The 18859-nt window shown below is 42.1% G+C and overlaps 1 protein-coding gene across 8 annotated transcripts in view; it reads right to left on the bottom strand.

The window, feature by feature from the left end:
* The window catches only part of DYNC1I1 (dynein cytoplasmic 1 intermediate chain 1), a 289426-nt gene extending 271942 nt beyond the window's left edge, over positions 1-17484 (bottom strand). Inside the window, exon 1 of one of the 8 annotated variants that reach the window (XM_081079542.1) lies at positions 17293-17484. The gene's annotated coding sequence lies outside the window, so the exon portion shown is untranslated. Of the gene's footprint in view, positions 1-16458; positions 16924-17097 lie in introns of those variants that run through there. The other 7 variants (XM_081079541.1, XM_081079540.1, XM_081079537.1 and 4 more) reach the window with 7 other exon arrangements.
* Between the last annotated feature and the right edge of the window lie 1375 nt (positions 17485-18859).

Here is an 18859-nt window from a genome sequence, read left to right on the forward strand (position 1 = left end):
CTGGGTACACATGTAATGTGTAATCCATTTACAGAGCACTGGTGGGGGAGCTCTACCATAGAATGACCAAAGCAAACTCAGCTCTATGTGTTTAAATCTACCCGAGAAAGAAAGTGAAACAAATATAAAATAAATCCCTCGATACTTCAAGGCACAAACACATCAAGGCAGATGTACAAAGATTAACCCACTTTTTAAACTATCCTGGTTTGCTCATAAGAATGCAAAAAAAATCAATACTGCCAGAAATGCAGGACCACGGCCTTTTCCCACAGACCGTGTCAGCACAAATGCTGAATGACCCTTAGGATTGGGGTATTTGCTATTTGTCCCATCAGCACAACCTTTATATTCCTTTTAGAAAGCAAATACCCATCTGAAAAGCTTGGCTGCACAGGGCATTCTGTACATAAATGGATAACCCTGTGGAATGAGGCAGTATTCAGAACAGATTCTCAACTAGTTCAGAAAGGCTTAAACCCTTCTGATACTCATGGGTATATTTTAATTCAACACTTAAAACAATTTTTTTTAGCTGGAGTCAGTTTTAACCATCTGTCTCTGAGTAAAAATAGGATGCAGGCTTGTATATATCAGCTGTTGAAGAAAACCAAGTTTGGCAGAAAGAAAGTAAAAGAAGAATTGTATCTCAATTTTCAAGACCATGCTAAGGAGTAACAAAATATCCAAAGTACTAACTTACATGCACACATCTATCTCCTTTTCTCTGTTCCTGATCATTCTTCGATTGAACATCACTGCAATTAGACTTGTGCCACCATTTCATAGCCTGAGGAAGTGGCAGAGTAGAGACATAAAAGTGATTTGCCCAATTTGAGTGACAACATTAGGGTGGTGGGAGATGATAACATCAGGTACTCTCCAAGAATATGGAATTAATGGAAATAGAGCATGATCACTTTCTGAGAGTTAAAATAGACCATATCTTGAAACAGAGGACATCTCCCAAGTCAAAACTATCATGTGAGTATCAAAACATCACCACTAGGGTTGACCAAACTTCATGGAAATCCATCACATAATTAGTGAACCACTATAAAAACTATTACAATTCAAGGAGAATGGAGTCTGAAATGACAGGAAAAGAAGTGTGCACATTTGTCTCTAATGTGTCCAGGGAAAAGGACACCCTGACCAGTGGACATCATCTGTCCTGTGCATGTGTTAGGGGAGTCACCACAATGGCGCCAGGCTACCATCTTGAAACACCAACTGTGAAGACTACTCCCCATACTCTGGCTCCATGTACATCCATCTTCCGTCATCCACACTTCAGTTAAAGGTAATCCCAGCCTTCCAACTAACTCAGACCAAAAATCTTGGCGTCAGTCCCGATTTCTCTTTCTATCAGACCCCACACCTGATCCATTAGCAAATGGTTCAGACTCTACTTTCCGAGCACGTCTAGAAACTGTCTACTTTTCACCACTCCCCTGCCATCACCCTGTCCAAGCCACCATCATTTCATCCATGTTACTGCAAAGGCCTCCTAAACGTAGGTCTCCACACTTCTACCCTGGACCTCCCTTGCAGTCTATTCTCAGCTGCATCAGGGAGTTTGACACCTCAGGGACTTGGGACCCTCTGCCTGCTACATTTTCCCCTAAACATCTGAAATACTTGCTTCTTCAAAACTTAGATCAAATTGCATCCCACTGAGGCCTCACTTGACCACCCTATTTAAAAGAGCAAACTTCCCCCCACTGCACCTCCATTTCCATGTCTTTTCTGCTGCCTTATTTTTCTTCTTTCCATGTACCGCCACATAACATGTTCTGCCACATATTTAAGTACTTTTCATTGTTTCTCCTTCTAGAATTTAAGCTCCAATGAAGGCCAAGATTTCAACCGTAGTGTTTACTGACACACTGCCAATACTTAGAAGAGTGACTGGTACAGAGTAGATACTCAACACACATTGTTGAATGAAAAAATTTGGCTTCAAGAATGTACCTGAGTGAATGACTTCCTCTCCTCACAGCCTTGTTCTCTATAAAAAGGGTCCAAGCTCCATTGGCTTTGAGATTCTCCTAGATCTGCTCCCCAACCCTCCCTCTCAAGCCTTTGCTGGATCTGGTGTCTTCAGTTGCCATAATGTTGCCATACTTGGATTCTGCCGCCCTTCCTGGCCCTTTGAATATAGTACATACTTGGACCATCTGCATGATTTTTCAATGCCCATGTTACCTCTGGACTGAGCCTTCAGGATTACCCTTAATGTCCTCAGGCTAGTACTGGCTCCACTATGCCCAGCTCAAACCTGAGACCAAGGGCTTAAGAACCTGACATCGCAGAAGAGTTCAGAATGCTGACCTATAGCAAGGGCACTGTGATTCCGTGGGAAGTGAGGTTTCTCCTGGCAAGTGAGTAAGTTGACATTTTATGTTTGTAGCCTAATATACAACATATACTTGTACTGGGTGCTGTAATTTCATCACTAAGTTGCTAGAGAATTTTGGCTACATAAGAACAATTTACTGTCTAGACTCTCAAAACTAAGATTCAGACCTTAATCCTGTCCATCTGAATAGCTGACAGCTGGCTGCCCCTGATAACCTCTGTCTCTACATCTGCAACGTGACACCTGACTATAGATAAGAATGTCAATGTCCAAGAGTGTCACCTGCTCATGTTCTCAGCACGTGAGCATGCACCCACACTTAATGCACGTACAGTCACCTCACCCCAAATTCTTTTGGTAGATGAGACTATGTTTCTCCCCACCACTCCAGGATCTGCTGCAGTGACCACTTACAGAAAGGGAACAGAGGAGAGGGAGATTGGGATGATTTACCTGATGGAGAGAGAAATGAGAATACTTTGGGTATCTGACCAAGGTCCCCCATACATTTTTAAAGGAAGCAAAGTGCACTAATCAACCAACTTTTCTAACATGCTGAGACATAGGAAACCCAAGTAGTTGACTCCACGATGCTAAATTTATCCTTATGTTAATGCAATTCAATAAGCACTGACTGAGTCCCTACAAAGTGCAAAGTGCTGCTCTGGGTACTTTGGGACTTGCACAAATGATCATGATAGCATCTATCTCAAAAAGCTTGTAATATGGTAAGGTCTGAAGACACAAGCTCCATTGCAAGGGAGGATGGGATAAGTACACAACAGAGGTTTAGAGCATGAAGGAGATTGTGCAGGAAGTGGAACACGCCGTGAGCTTCAGGAAGGAGGGGGCCATAAGAACCAGACATTGAAATGTACATACTATGTGAACTGCGGAATATTTCCTGTGGAAAGAAAGTGAGAAGGAATATTTCCTGTGGAAGGAAGTGACAGAGGCAGCAGGCAGCAGCCCAAGTTTAGGGAATGGCAAACAGTTAACTGGACTACAGCGTATAGACAAATGGGCTCGAGGGGGTGCCATGGGAAACAAGCTGCAAAGGTGTGTGTTTGGTGCTCCACTCTTGGGTCATAACTGACCCAGGTCAATTGTTTCTGCGCTTTGGTCCTGTTTCTCTTCAGAAAAAACGTCATTTATTTTTAAAACATGTAAGAGTCTGGATGAAAATCAAACATTTCCATGGTAAACCAATCCTATCTAGTCAAATATGTTAAGCAATGCAAACAACTGGAATTAACACTTCCCTTACATGTCACCCCTTTGCTGGATATAATGGAAAAGTGAGAAATTAAGGGCCCAAAATAGAAACATGAGAATTTGTAATACATGCTTTGCATAAAATAAGCATTCAGGGCGGGAACTCCTAAGTCATCTATCCGGTAGTTTTCTGGTCTTCACACTGTAAAAAGAAAACAGTAGTTAGGAGTTTCTGGCATACGCCTTTGAAACGACTTTAGGATGGATCAGGCTTTGAGTATCATCAGGCACATTAAAAGACTACCGAATTAATAAATAAATGAACAAATGAAACAGCCCTCAACTGCATGGCGATGTGGCCAGTTTGCAATGAAGTTAGATGCAAGCATTTTTTGTTTGTTTTTAATGGTTGTCACAAGCCACTCAGTTTCCTTCAACCTGGCCTGACACTGCTATAGCATTCCAGTGTCTGGGAGAAGCTTCAGAAAATGGTTATTGAATGAAGGAGTGAATGAACGAATGTTACAACTTGAACAGTTACTTGGGAAAAGAAGTAGACATAGATTGTCACATTTATTTTTCCTGTTTGGCACCTGTCCTCTTATTGTTGGCCCCAAGTGAATGGCAGAACTTAACCAGAGGTAAGAGTGATGGAAGGCTCTGTCAAGTACACAAAATCACAGATTCCTAAATTTGGAAAAAAAATAATGTAGAGATCACCAAATACTGATCTGACCTCTCATTGCAGGGATTACTCATGTGCAGTAATCCCTTCACAGACAATCCTCACTGGTGGTGACATCTTGAGCTCCCCTGAGCACTCGGAACTCACTACCTTAAGGCAGCCCATCCATATCTGGAATAGTTTAAATCGATGAAAGTTTCTCCATTATACTGATGTGAACTCTCTCCTAGAAGTTTGGGCTACAATAGATAGGTGTCCTCCTACCTATTTACCAAAGACAGAATGCTCATGCCCACCCCTTCACCTACCGGCAGTCCACAAGCTCTCTGCAATATCATCTCATGCTCATCCACTTTGTAATTGAGGAGTGGTGGGGGAAGGGGAGAGCCAAAGAAGAGCTAGAGGAAAGAGAGGGTGTGTATCTGGCAAGATGAGCCACACAGCCTCCCGTCTTTCATACCCACACGCTAGCTCGTCCAGCCTTTACCTGTGGTGCTGATCCCAAGCACGTGGACCTTTTCACTATCTGGACTTAAAACAAGCAGAATGCCTCCATGATGTAGCCACACTGGATTTATACCACAGTAGATTTTAATTTAGCATGACTTTGGAGTGCTGGGGTGAGACATAGGGGGACCAGGAAATGTTCTCAGCAGACCTGATCAGAATAGAGGCCAACTTGATACTCTGCAGGTCTTTGGACGAAGGATGACTCACAAGCCAGGAAAAACACTGACGGACCATGTGGCCCTTACAGCGCACTTACCCTGAGCTCTATACTGCTCTTTCAGCACACACAGAATACTCAATGTGATCCTGATTCAGGAAGGCAAAGCTTCCAGAATCCCAGCAATGACCAAGCCCACACTTACTTTTGGCCCAGATACCCCCAAAAGTGACACACTTCAGAAAGTCAATGTTTGTACTAAACACAACAAAATGATCCAAGGGGAAAAAATGTAAATCCTATAAGGAATGGAAAATTAAGTGGGATTTATTCTTTCAAACCTTACCACAACATTAGGAAGTGGTAGTATTGTTATCATTCCTGTTTTACAGATGGAGAAAATGAGGTACAGGGAGGCAAAGTAACTTGTCAAGGTCGCGTGGCTAGTAAGGGGTGACACTGGGGGGTTAAACCCCAGTTCCAGAGGTCATGCTCTCATAGTACCTCTCAATCACTGTCATGACTTTTTTTGGGATCAAATCAAGCCCAAGAACAAAAGAGGAAGATAAAACATGAATACAAATAGTTTTGCCTGGTTAACTGAGATCTGGTCAGCTGCAAATTCAAAAAAGTGATTATTCACTTAATTATTAATCAATCACTTCCCTTCTTTGAACTCCCATTGTATTCTGTGATACCTCTATTAGGTATTTATTATATTTCACCTTATGTGACAACCATGTGATATATGTGATAACATATAACCACAAAGCACTCAGTCTTGCTCATGGTTGGCACTCCATAAGTACTAAATAAATACTCCTGACTGTAATTGAAAAACCACTGCAGGAAGCTAATTTTCACCCCTACACATATTTCTTTTATTCATTATAAGTAAAATCTAGATTTGTAAGCTCACTAATTCTAGGAGCTTGTGATTTATTAGTCATGATGCTAAAATCATTCAAATACATGTTATATTCTAAATGGGCATGCTTTCAGGTGCTACTAAAGTTGGATATGGAAACCCCAACATGTGTGGTAGCAGCAGGAATAGGCTGAACTCAAGTAAGTCTCTCCTTCCTCTGTCATTGGGTTAACCGCAAACATTCTAGTCCCTTCCTCTCGGACTATACTTAACAACTTCTTTGTAGTCAGGCAGGGCCATGTGATTTGCTTTGGCCAATGAAATGTGAGGGGTTGGGGCAACATACATCAAGATGAAGCCTCTCTCAGCAGAGGTCTCTGAGTGAATGTGGTGAACAGGGCCCTTTCTTGATCCACACTGGACATGTAACATGAGAGAGAAAAGTATTTTGTTGTGTTACTCTGCTCAGGTTTGGGAGTTGTTTGTTACTGTATCATGATGCACCTTAACCTGATCAATACATTTCCAAGTCCCAAATCTACTTCAATGATCCAGCATTTTGGTACTTTTTCACCTTCCTTAACTCATGGTTGACACGTGCAAGTACCCCTCCTTTACCATCCCCACCTAATCTTCGCTGGGGAATGCCTTCTGAGAAGTGGGTGACAAAGATTCTCTCCTTGACCAATCTCTAGTCAGGCTCCTCTGACCTCTTTTTCAACTAGACCCTGTCCGTGGGCATGTTCTCAAGAGCCCAACTTTAGCAAGTATTCTGTCAAGTCAGTTTAGCTAGAATCCTCCACCCTCAATATCTGATCGCTGATATCTAATTGACATCTGATCAGGTTCCTCATCTCCCAGCATTTCCCAAGTGATATCTGATCACCCTGGCCTGCCCTCAGCAAGAATACTGGTAGGTTGGTTTAGCCTGAATCCCTTCCCTGACCCCTGATATTTCCTGTTAGTAATTTTCCTGTCAACTGACCACCACCCTGTTCCTTAGTTATAAATGCCACTGTTCCTTGTTATATTCAGAGTTGAGTCCAATCTATCTCCCTTACTGAAAAACCCCACTATAGGGGTCCAGACAGCTATCGAGTTAGACCCCTAGATAAAGCCTGCCTTACCATTTCTTTAGCAAGTGTCATGAACAACTTCTTTTTTAACAGGTATAAAGACTAAGAAAGCACTAAGTGTCATAATTAACTACATGGTTGCCAGAACATGTGCCCTGGTGAAAACAACTTTTATTCTGAATTTTCCCTTAGGGAGCTCAGCAATTCTTTCCAGGCACTGCCCAGATTTACCTCCTCAGTGTTTGGGAAAGCAGTGGTGGTGCTGACAATCTTAAAGGTGACATTTCCAATACCCTGGCCCACTCCCAAAAGGAAAGTTCACCAGGGCGAGGCAACACTTAAAGAGAATCTTTCCTCTCCTACAACGGTTTAAAGTAGGTTACCTACTTTAAAATCTACAACTCCTTGGCCTTCAAATTTTAGGAATTCATATTTCTTTATTTTTAAAAACAAGGGGCTCACAAGGGAAATGATTACAGTAACCCCCCCCCCCGTTTAAATCTATGACAAAAGATATGGGATTTCATTTTTGCTATTATGCCAATTACTTTTCAGCAGCATTTGAAAAATGTTAAAAAGCTTAAAAAGAGGAAGCAAGAAAATCTGTATTCAAAACCCCAAAGCTGGCCTTTACAATGTCCCTGGGTGGTCCACATTTGCACTGGAAGATTTCATTTGGCATTTTAACTTATGTAAATAGCTTCTCACTTTCCTCTGAGCCTCAAAGCATTCAAAGGGGGAAGATCCTCTTTCCAAATCAGCGGTAACCTATACCTTCTGAAAGTGAACAAAGTCACACTTTTCAAGGAAACAGGCAGAGACTTTTTTTGTTATTCTTTCTTTCACAAAATATATACCATTCCCACTACCCCTTGCTATTTTGATCCTAATGAGGCCGATGGTGAAATAGGAGATGTACCATCATTTACAGGGGACACTGTCAAAACAAAGAGTACCCACAGGGCCTACTTACCTTTTCAACCACCCAAACCCACCAACTACTGAAATTCCACAAGCTGATTCTGAGACAGAATGCCATGTCATCCCCTATACACGGACTTACTGTCACACTCTAGGGCTTGATAAACGCTTAAAGGCTTCCATATGTGCATTACAGGATCTAAACTACTTTCAAAGAAGAGGGTGTCTTTCTATTTCAATTACTAAAATCTTCAGCTTGTCAAACAAAGAAATGGGTACTGTTTCAGGTTAGAGTAGGAAAATCTGCATTCTAAAAGGGAAGCTGATTGTAGGCAAAGGATATGAAATATTGTGTCACTGTTTATCCCTTAGCGCCATTTAAAATATACATACACACTGCTTTTGACTTCAATCTAGACATTAGTATAAAATAGAAATCTGACAAATAAATCAACATTTCCCCTCTTCTCACCAAAAAGGAACCAAAGTACTGTACTGCTCAGAGGAGAGTGTCAGATCAAAGGCAGATCAAGAGAATTAGCCCAAGAGGTGCATAAAAGAAACCACCAGACTCAAACCATCCTGCCTGTCACTTCTAGGCTGAAAGGATGTCCTCCTCAAGACACCCCTGCCCCAGCAGAAAGGCTCCATGTGATCCTGATTCAGGAAGGCAAGGCTTTCAGAATTCTAGGCATTACCAAGCCCACACCGAGACTGGGCCCAGACGTGCAATGGGGACTACATTTCAGGAAGTGAATGTTTTTGCTAAACACATGAAAACGATCCAAGGGGAAAGAATTAAATCTTATAATAAAAGGAAAATAAAGTGGAATCTATTCTGACTAATATTTCAGCTCAACAAAGCTTGTACAAGGACACCTCAGGGAGCCTAGAGCCTAGAACGGGAAGGAGGCACCTACACAAGTAGAATTCAAAATAAAAATCTTTTAAAAACGTACCTTTAGTTCAAAGAAGAACAAGATCATACACATCCCTGAGAAGAGAAAGTTTCAAGGTGATATATAGTTGCTGTTAGTTAATAAAAATCATCTTCCACGCACTGAGCATGTGCCATGTAGTGGACTCTGTACTCTCATTATGTGCAATCCTAACAACTTTGCATTATATCCATTTTACAGATGAAGAAACTGAGGTTCTAACAGGCTATAAGTGGGATATTTGTCTTCTTCTTTCCATTACCTTATGCCTCTTAGACGTTGTGCTCTTATGTTGTAAAACACCAAACAAATAAATGGACTTAAATTATAGAAGGCAAGATTTCAATGAGAAAACCAAACATCTAAAACAGGGGTTCTTAACCTTGGCCTTATTAACATTTTGGGCGGGATGATTCTTTCTCATGGGGACTAGCCTGTGAAGTGTTCAGCAGCAGTCCTGACTTGTACCCACTAGATATCTGCCTGTAACCACCCTCTCTCTCCAGTTGTGAAAACCAAAAATGTCTCCAGAAATTGTCAAATGTCCCCTGAAGTAGACAATCGCTTCTGGCTGAGAATCACTGAAATAAAAACCACTGGAAACCACTACGCTGTACACCTGAAAAAAATATAAAATAATATAGAATGTCAGCCATAATTAAAAAAAGAATAGTCATGGGATATAAAGTACAGCATAGGGACTACAGTCAATAATATTGTAATACTCACGTACAGTGTCAAATGGGTAATAGACTCATTGCGGTTATCACTTTGTGAGATATATAAATATCTAATCACTGTGTTGTTTTATACCTGAAACTAATAATAATAATAATAATAATAATAATGATGATAGTGATAAACACTGGGGTGGGTCGATTTTTGCCTATAAAACATTAAATAGAGAAAGACAGCTATGTACACAGTCACCTGTCTGAGTGCAGGAGATGGGACCAGTAGCTCTGCAGTTCCTTTTGGCCCTGTCCACCTTGAGTTTCAGCCACATAGACAAAGGCTGGGGACCCGATTCCTGGCAACAACTCCACAATGACATGGAACATACTGCACCTGTGCTAGACAATTGCATGCTCTTCAAACTGGCATTGCGTGCCCCTGTCCACAAAGGCTTTCTAAAGAACATGCAGGCTTAGGAAGAGCTAGTGACATTCATTCAGTAATCCTCTCCCACCTCCAATTTCACAAAAGCCCTTCTTCCACGTTATCAAGGGAAAAGAAAAGAAACCTAATTCTTACAGTGATTCTCGACCACAAGGTATAAAAATACCCATTTGTTGAAGAGCTCCTTCAGGTAATTTTTAAATAGAAGTTGGTGTAATATTTGAATGCATTCTTTAATTGGATTCAAAGAATGATGTTATCATTTTCTTCATAAATATCAAAGTTTGCAATATTCTGGAAATCACATTCATTGTGATTCTTTAAATTTACTATGAAAACTGTCAAATGCCAACCTAAAATGTGTGGAGGTGAGGGAGTAGCAGAATTTTCAAAAGTTCTTTAGAGGTTATAGTACAATAATCAAAAGACTATGATGTTGGCATAAAAACAGATACATAGAGGCTGCGGATGGCTTAGTTGGTTAGAGCGCGAGCTCTTAACAACAGGGTTGTGGGTTCGATTCCCACCTGGGCCAGTGAGCTGTGCCCTCCACAACTAGATTGAAGATAACAAGCTGCCGCTGAGCTGCTGGTGGGGCAGCCGGATGTCTCAGGTGATTTGTGGGGGAGGGCTTAACAAGGTTGCCAATTCAATTCCTGCATGGGATGGTGGGCTGCGCCCCCTGCAACTAAGATTGAAAACAGCAACTGGACTTGGAGCTGAGCTGCGCCCTCCACAACTAGATTGAAGGACAACGACTTGACTTGGAGCTGATGGGCCCTGAAGAAACACACTGTTCCCCAATATTCCCCAATTTAAAAAAAAATTAATTTAAAAGAAAAAAACCCAAAAAACAGATACATAGATCAATAGAATAGAGAGCCCAGAAATAAATCCTTGCTTATAAGGTCAATTAATCTATGACAAAGGAGGCAGGGATATACAATGGGGTAAAGATAAGTGGTATTGGCAAAACTGGAGAGACACAAGAAAAAAAATGAAATTGGACTACTTTCTTACACCACATACAAAAATAAACTCAAAACGGATTAAAGACTTAAATGTAAGACCTGAAACCATAAAACTCCTAGAAGAAAACATAGCTCTTAGAAATAAGCCTCCTCAGCCAAGGGAAACAAAAGAAAAAATAAACAAATTGGACTGAATCAAACTAATAAGCTTTTGCACAGTGAAGGAAACCATCAAGAAAACAAGACAAGCTACTAAATGGGAGATATTTGTAAATAATACCTCCAATAAGGGGTTAATATCCAAAATATTTAATGAACTCATACACCTTAACAGCAAAATAACAAACCAATTAAACAATGGGCAGAGGACCTGAATAGATTTTTCTCCAAAGAAGACATACAGATGGCCAATAGACATATGAAAAGATGCTCAACATACCAATCATCAGAGAAATGCAAATAAAAAACACAATGAGAGAACACCCCACATAGGTCAGAATGGCTACCATCACTAAATCAACAAATAGCAAATGTTGGCGAAGATGTAAAGAAAAGGGAACCCTCATGTACTGTTGGCGAGATTGTAAATTGGTGTACCCACTATGGAAAATAATATGGAGATTCCTCATAAAATGAAAAATACAGCTGCCATACGATCCAGCAATTCCACTTCTGGGTATTTATCTAAAGAAAACAAAAACACTGTTCCGAAAAAATATAGGCTCCCCTATATACATGGCAGCATTACCAGTAATAACCAAGATATGGAAGTAACTTAAGTGCCCATCAATAGATTAATGAATAAAGAAAATGTGATACATATATATATTTAAAATGGAGTATTATTCAGCCATAAAAAAGAAGGAAATCCTGTCAAATGCAATGTCGATGGACCTAGAGGGTATTCATGCTAAGTGAAATAAATCAGACAGAGAAAGACAAATACCACATGATTTTACTTATATGTGGAATCTGAAAAAAAAAATGGATAAACAAAACAGAAATAGACCCACCTATAGGTATAGAGAAGAAGCTGATGCTTGCCAAAGGGAGGGGGCTGAGGTGATGGGGAAACAAATTCATTAAATAAATAAATAAATAAATAAATAAATAAATAAATAAATTCACTCATTCATTCATTCATGCATTCTTTTTTTTTTAAATTCAAGTTTATTGGGGTGCCAATTGTTAGTAAAGTTACACAGATTTCAGGTGTACAATTCTGTAGTAGATCATCTATATCTCAGTACCATTTGCGACAACATGGATGGGTCTTGAGATTATAATATTAAGCAAAATAAGTCAGACTGAAAAAGTCAAGAACCATATGATTTCACTGACAAGTGGTATATAAAACTGAAAAGAACAAAAGAACAAGACAAACAAATGAAGAAACAAAAACTCACAGACGTAGACAATAGTTTAGTGGTTACTAGAGGGTAAGGGGGGAGGGTGGTTCTAGAAGAGGGTAAACGGGGTTATATATATGGTGATGGAAGGAGAACTGACTCTGGGTGGTAAACACATACTGTGAGATGTAGATGATGAATGGGAGAAGATTTTTGCAAGCAATGCCTCCGATAAGGTGCAAATGGCCAAAATATATAAGGAACTCACACAACTCAACAACAAAAAACAAACAATCCATTTATTCATTCTTCAGAGGTTATGGGAGAGAAACACTGTTGAAGCATAATGAAGCACACTGGTATCTATTCCTAGGCAGATCTGTTGATCAAGTGCAATCATCCTTTACAGTTCCTGAGACTTACTTTTATTACAAAGAATGCTCTTGACTCTAACAAATTTCTGCTTTGTGTTTTTGCCACACTGAGGGTATTACCTGGTCCATACCCCAAAATGAAAGTGGCTTGTTCTATAGTATAGCATGAAAATGTTAGGCAGTAAGTCAATTTTTGAAGCAAGTACAGCTACATGTGAGGATCTAAGGATTGATATGAACTAAAACAAAAGGGCAGGTAGGTCATCTGTTAAGCAGAGGTCCTCTCCGGGTTTACTATCAAATTAGTGTTTTGGATCACGACGCAGCCACTATATGAGGTAAGCGCCAGAACACTTGGCAGCTTTTAATTCAGTTTTGAAGTAAATTCATCTTTGCAATGAGTAAAGTCTTGACTTGTGGCTCCCCCTGACAAATCCACTTTCTGGGCTGTCTTACTTGTGTGTCTTACTTTCTGGGCTATGTATTTGGTGCTGAGCAATATACCTGCTGACACTTCAGAATCAAATGTGGGAACACCTCGAGGGAAAGTAGGGGTTGCTTATCGTCTGCCACACTGAGAGAGAGATGTCTAATTTTCTTGTTCTCCTTTGGTAATACATTTAGGCTTTTCCTATCTGGAGTGTGAGCATGTTCTTGAGGGACTCTCCATCCTGCCACAATAAAAAGTTACACTAAACAGTACTTTCTGGCATCCCACACAAGGCAACAATGAGATACAATGGGAAGAGAATAAACAGGCTTTGGAATTTGAAATCCAGCCTTTCCGCTAACTGGCTTCATGTGCCCTTGACAAGTGGCTTAATGTTTCCAAGCATCATATTTTTTGTTTACCAAATGAAGATTAAAGTGTCAGCCTCACAGGGAAGTTGGCATGATTTGATGAACCCTGAATATGAACAGGGTAAGTGCCCAATGAATGGCAAACAGTGCCAGGGCTCCCTGCCACTCCCGGAGACCTCACTTGGTTCAAGCACGCATTAGTTAGTGTATGTTGTACCTACACCTGTGCACCTCAAGCATGCCTTGGTAGCGAAATGCCCAAAATGTCCCGAGAGCCAAGAACATTTTTTCTTGGCTTCCTCTGGCCAAACAGATTTGCCTTGTTTTCAACACAGTTCAGCAGAGTGGCCTCTGCTCCCCGCACCCTTTCTTAAACAGTGCACTTGAACTAGTGGTTCTTAATCTCTTTTTAGGCACAAATACCCTATTTTTGTCCTAGAAAACTTCATGTATGCACAAATGCACACAATTTTGCATCAGTTTTATCGAGTTCAATGACCCCCTGAATATATCATGCACCTGCCCTCCACAATGCCTATGACTCCAGTTTAAGATGCCTCCTCTAAACAATGAATCAGGAGATAGTTTATGAACATGTGGGCTCCTCAGGGTTGCCATCTGGGCAGCAGTGTCTATGGTACAAGGCAAGCCTCACTCTGACATTCCAATGCCAGGCTCTCTGTAGACAGGAAGCAAAGGAAGTGAGCTCAGATAGCGATGCCAAGTTCTCAGTCAAAAGGATACATTTTTACCTGTACCGAGACAAAGGCTTATAAAATGTCAAACAAATAAGAGTCAAGTTAACTTTAGTTAATTCTCAAAAGAGTCAACCCCAGAAGTTCCTTGTTCCAGCAAAGTTCCCTAAGGAACATATTTTCTCACATTTTCTCGGGGATGTAGGAGCCACAAAAGTTCCTAATAAAAGGGATCTCCATATCAAGGAAACAACTATTTACCTGGAATTTGAGATTCACACAGTATTACAGGGAATTAGCTAACTTTGTTAAGGAGCTAGAACCAAGACAACATTTAATTTCGAAAGAGCAATAGTCCTACTTTGGGTCTGCCATACCATCCACAGCAAAAAAAGTATGGCTATACATATGAGGCGTAAAGGAAATAACAATGGCTCACAGGGAAACTGAGCAGCAAACCCAAAAGAAACAGACAAGCTCAGCTTTTTGTTTCACAGAGGACACTAGCTAAAATGGATGAGTTTGGGTCTTAGAGTTGGACAGATCTGACTTGAATCCTACTTCTGCTATTTGTTAACTATAACCTTGACTATGTCACGTAACTCAGTTTCACCATCTGCAAAATATGGATAATTATCTGCTTCATAGGATTAACATAAGGAATAAAATGAGATAACATAAGAAAAGAGCCTGGTATTCAATAGATGAAAATTAACCAATAGAATTGTTCTATAGTACAGAAGAGTAGAGTCAGACTGCCAGGTGCAAATCCTGTCTCTACACCTTATCAGCTGAGCAATTTTCAGAAAGTTACTTGACATCTTTGCGTCTTAGTTTCCTCATCTGTCAAATAGGATTACAAATAATAAAACACCTCAGAAGATTTTGGTAAAGATGACGTAAATTAGTACATGGAAAAGTTGTATAAAGTGTAATGCCTGTTCAAGTGCTCAATACATTTTAGTAAATGTAGTGTAATTCATTTACTAAATGTACTGAGCAATGCTAAATTGCTCAATATATTATCAACCTTTGTTTTATTTGGTGGAACAAAGTGTAAGGAGAACAAAGTGGTGAGGGAATATACTTATGTTTGCAACAGACGAGTATGTCCTTTTCTTTTGATGCTAGATTAAGTGACAGACAGAAACAAGGTGACAAGGGAGAATGAATGGCCCATTTAGGTATCTAACTGTGGATGTAGTCTAAGCACACAGTCTGTGCTCAGAGACACAGCTGGATTTAAAGACCTCGCGTGTGTTTTACAAGACTGGACCTCGGGGCTGGTCTGAGTATGGACAGTGCAGCACCCTGGATGGATCGCCAATAATTTTTTGGGTCCGCACTGGAGTTAAGAGAAAGGCTTGTTTAGCAAATGTAGACTTGGAAGAGAGTGGGAAAGTAAAAGGGGTGGGAAGAAAGTTAAAGAGCCCCTTCTTAGACATAAAACAGGCTGACAGAAATGCTGGGTGACTTCCTCTTACTATCTTAGGAGTTAGAAACTAGACACCGGGAACCACCACTGTAAGAATCTGCCCCATTGTCCTGTGGGTTGAGTTTCTTTCCTCTGCCTATACCCCAAATGGCGATTATACCTAACAATGTAGATCTTTAACACCACAAGAGTTCAGGACATGTTTTCAACAGGAGAGGACAGGGTAGGTAGGAGGAGGAGCTGAGCCATCCCTCTCCTCTAGGGCACTGGGCAGCAGAGGCTGCAGTAGCCGAGGTCCAAATGGAGAGGACGCAGGTGAATCTGTGCCTGAGGCCAGAGACAAGGAAGAAAAAGAGATGTTCTGGTCCCCAAACTGGGCCCAGAGCTGGACAGGCTGGGAAAAGCCTGCACTGGGCCCAAACATCCCCAAGATGGTGCTAGAAGATTTTTAAGAGATGTGGCTCTTTGAGCACTGGGTCCTCACACCTTAAGAAATTTGGAAGCGTTGGTGTCTATGCAGAGAACATTAGACAACTCAGTGGTAGGAGTGTCTGGTTTTATTTTATTGAGAAATATGGTCAGAAGCAGAGTTTGGGCTCTTTTTTCCCCCACACCAAAACTTTCAGAGAAAATTTGGCATTTTAAATAATCGGAGAAAGTATTCATCCCATTCCCACTAGGACTCCCAGGATGCAACTTGCACTGAGAGCTCCATTTCAAATTGACTAACAGTGACCATCATCTTTCTCTATAATTTCCACTACGAAAATATGTACATAGACAATCACCCATATCTGTGCTAAATATTAGCCCTATGATGTCTTCTGCAGTTACAGATGCTCTACTGTTAGCTGAGATTTCTGCTAATCTGAAATATTTGGAAGCAATTTTTCATAACCTTGAACTACAAGAAGTCTAGCATGCCCACTTGAAATGCATTCCAGGCAAGAAAATGGCTGGCTACTTTTTCCTGCCCCCTTACCTAGATAGATGTAGCAGAGGCCAGGATAATGATTGTATTCCATCTTCGGCATTTTTGTTGAGTCTCTGATTTCCTAAGTAATTTCCTGTCCGGATCCTGGGTTTCTGCTTAACCTTATTAGCGGAGGTACAAGTCATGAGACTCTGGCACACTCGGTTCCCATCGGTGCTGCCAGGATCACAGCCCTCATGATGACGACGCACAGATTTATAAGGCCAGAGTGATTTTCGGGAGTGGGAGTGGGGGAAGGAGAGCCACGCAGCCGGCAAGGTGTTTACGAAAACACATCCCCCACCCGCACTTTTTTGCAGCCTTGGGAGAAACTGGCATCTTCCTGCGTGCGTGTTAATTAATGCCCTGCTGGAAGTACATTCCCTCCCTCCAACTTGGCGGGTAGCAACAGCATCTAAGACCTTTGCAGACAGCTGAGAATGCAATCAAACAGCATCCTTTCCCTTCCTCTGCAGCTCCCTCCTCCTTCCAGGGCCGTCTGCTGGTGGCCCAGAGGGGTGCGGATTTCGCTGCCGCCGGCCTTCTGCTCCCCAAGAGACCGAGGCGGGGCTCCCTGGGGCGCCCCTCCCCGCCCACAAGGTGGGCGACAAGGTGAAGACACCACGACCCCTCCTCCTCTGCACTCACCTCTCGGCTCTGCGGGGAGAGCTGCAGGAAGGGGCTGCCGCGGGGGGCTGTGGCCACCTTCGGGCGCAGCGGAGCACGCAGGACCCTGCGCGGGGGCCCAGGCAAGGGTCCGGCTGCGGCTGCAGGGGCCGCACGGCTGTTGAGGAGGGGCGCCGACGCGACGGCGGGAGAGCTCGACACCCCCCTTGTCTTTACCTGGAGGCGCTCGGCGGCGGCTGCTCTGGATGCCCCGGGCGCGGCGGCGGCTCCCGGGCGGCTCCGCAGGGCGGCAGGCGCGCGCAGGATGTGCTGTCTCACGCTGCGCCGGCCGCTCGGCTCCCGCTCCTCCGGGAGCCAGCACTTCCTCTCTCGCGCCGAGCCTGACACTGACAGCTCCCGGGAGCACCCAGCCTGCGGGGCTCGCCCCGCCCCCGGCCCACGCCCTCCACGCCCCGCGCCCCTCCCGCGGGAGCGTCCTCCGCTCCGCGTCTCCCTCACCCGGTCTCTCGAGGAGGGAGTGGCGCTGGTCCAGACGCTGGAGGCCAGCAGGCAACCAGCGGCGGTCAATCGGCCTCTCCCCGTGCGAGGGGCAGAACTCACACCTAAGTTGCTAGGAACAGAAGAGTTTCAGTGTTTTGGGAGCTCCCGCTGACCTGCCAACATTAAACAACTTGCACTCCCAGACAATTACTTTAAGGTTATTTAAATAGAAAGAGTAAGCTCAGATCCCATCCATCTGCTACACACAGACTTGTATGTCTGATTTATTCCTATTTTTTCGCAGAAGAAAAAAAGGACCTATAGCTTGCCTCCACAACATTGTTTCTTAGAGTCCTAGCTTTTAAAATCCTGGGTATCCCTTCTTGGACTGCCCCCAAACCTTGCCATAACGGCTAAATTTGAAGGCCCAGGAATGGATTTCGGGGTTCTAATCAACTCAGGTTTGGCACCACTATATAGATAAGCTTTTCATCATGTGTCTTGAGTATCTACGTGTAATAATTCTAACTGGAACTTGAAGGGAACATAATCAGTTGGAAGGATCTGTGAGAGGAGCTAGGGCTTATGGAAATTCTCACACTCGAGAAATGGTGAGAACTCTATAGGAAGAACTCTGTTGGTAATAATACTCTGTGGTTCTAACTTCCCTCTGATAACTTCCATTTTCCCTTATATAAATACCCTCCCTTATATAAATGGCACTTAAGCCAGAGTATGCACGTGGCTTGCCCTGTCTGCATGCACTGGATTGCAACTCTTTCTTCTTCCTGGAATAAATCCTTTCTGGTGGCGAAACATGTAGTTGATAATTATTTTTCAGTTGACATGTTTGGTCATTGTTCACATTAGAATGAAAGTTAATAGAGGGCAAGGACTGTATCTTATTCACTGCGGTATCCCCAACACCTACAACAGTGTTTGATGCATAATAGTTGCGTAAATATGTATGAATTTATTCAGTCAGCAAGTACTACAGTAATTTCAAAATAAATCTAGATCTGGTTATAAATACAATACCATACTTATCTATAAAATGGCCATCCCTGTTCCAATTTTTCCCTACCTGGCAAATTATTGTGACCATAAATATGGTTAAAAAAGAGACAGCTGAAATATCTTTAAATAGAAAGAATTCAACATATTCCAGAAGAAAAACTGTATGAAACAAATACTTGCCTCTGCCATGTATTCAATACTTACTACAATCGTGTACTGCTTAACAACAGGGATATGTTATAAAAAATTTACAGTTAAGTGATTTCCTGGTTGTGCAAACATCATA

This window comes from Rhinolophus hipposideros (genome assembly GCF_964194185.1).
Source record: "Rhinolophus hipposideros genome assembly, chromosome: 18".
Lineage (NCBI taxonomy): Eukaryota > Metazoa > Chordata > Mammalia > Chiroptera > Rhinolophidae > Rhinolophus > Rhinolophus hipposideros.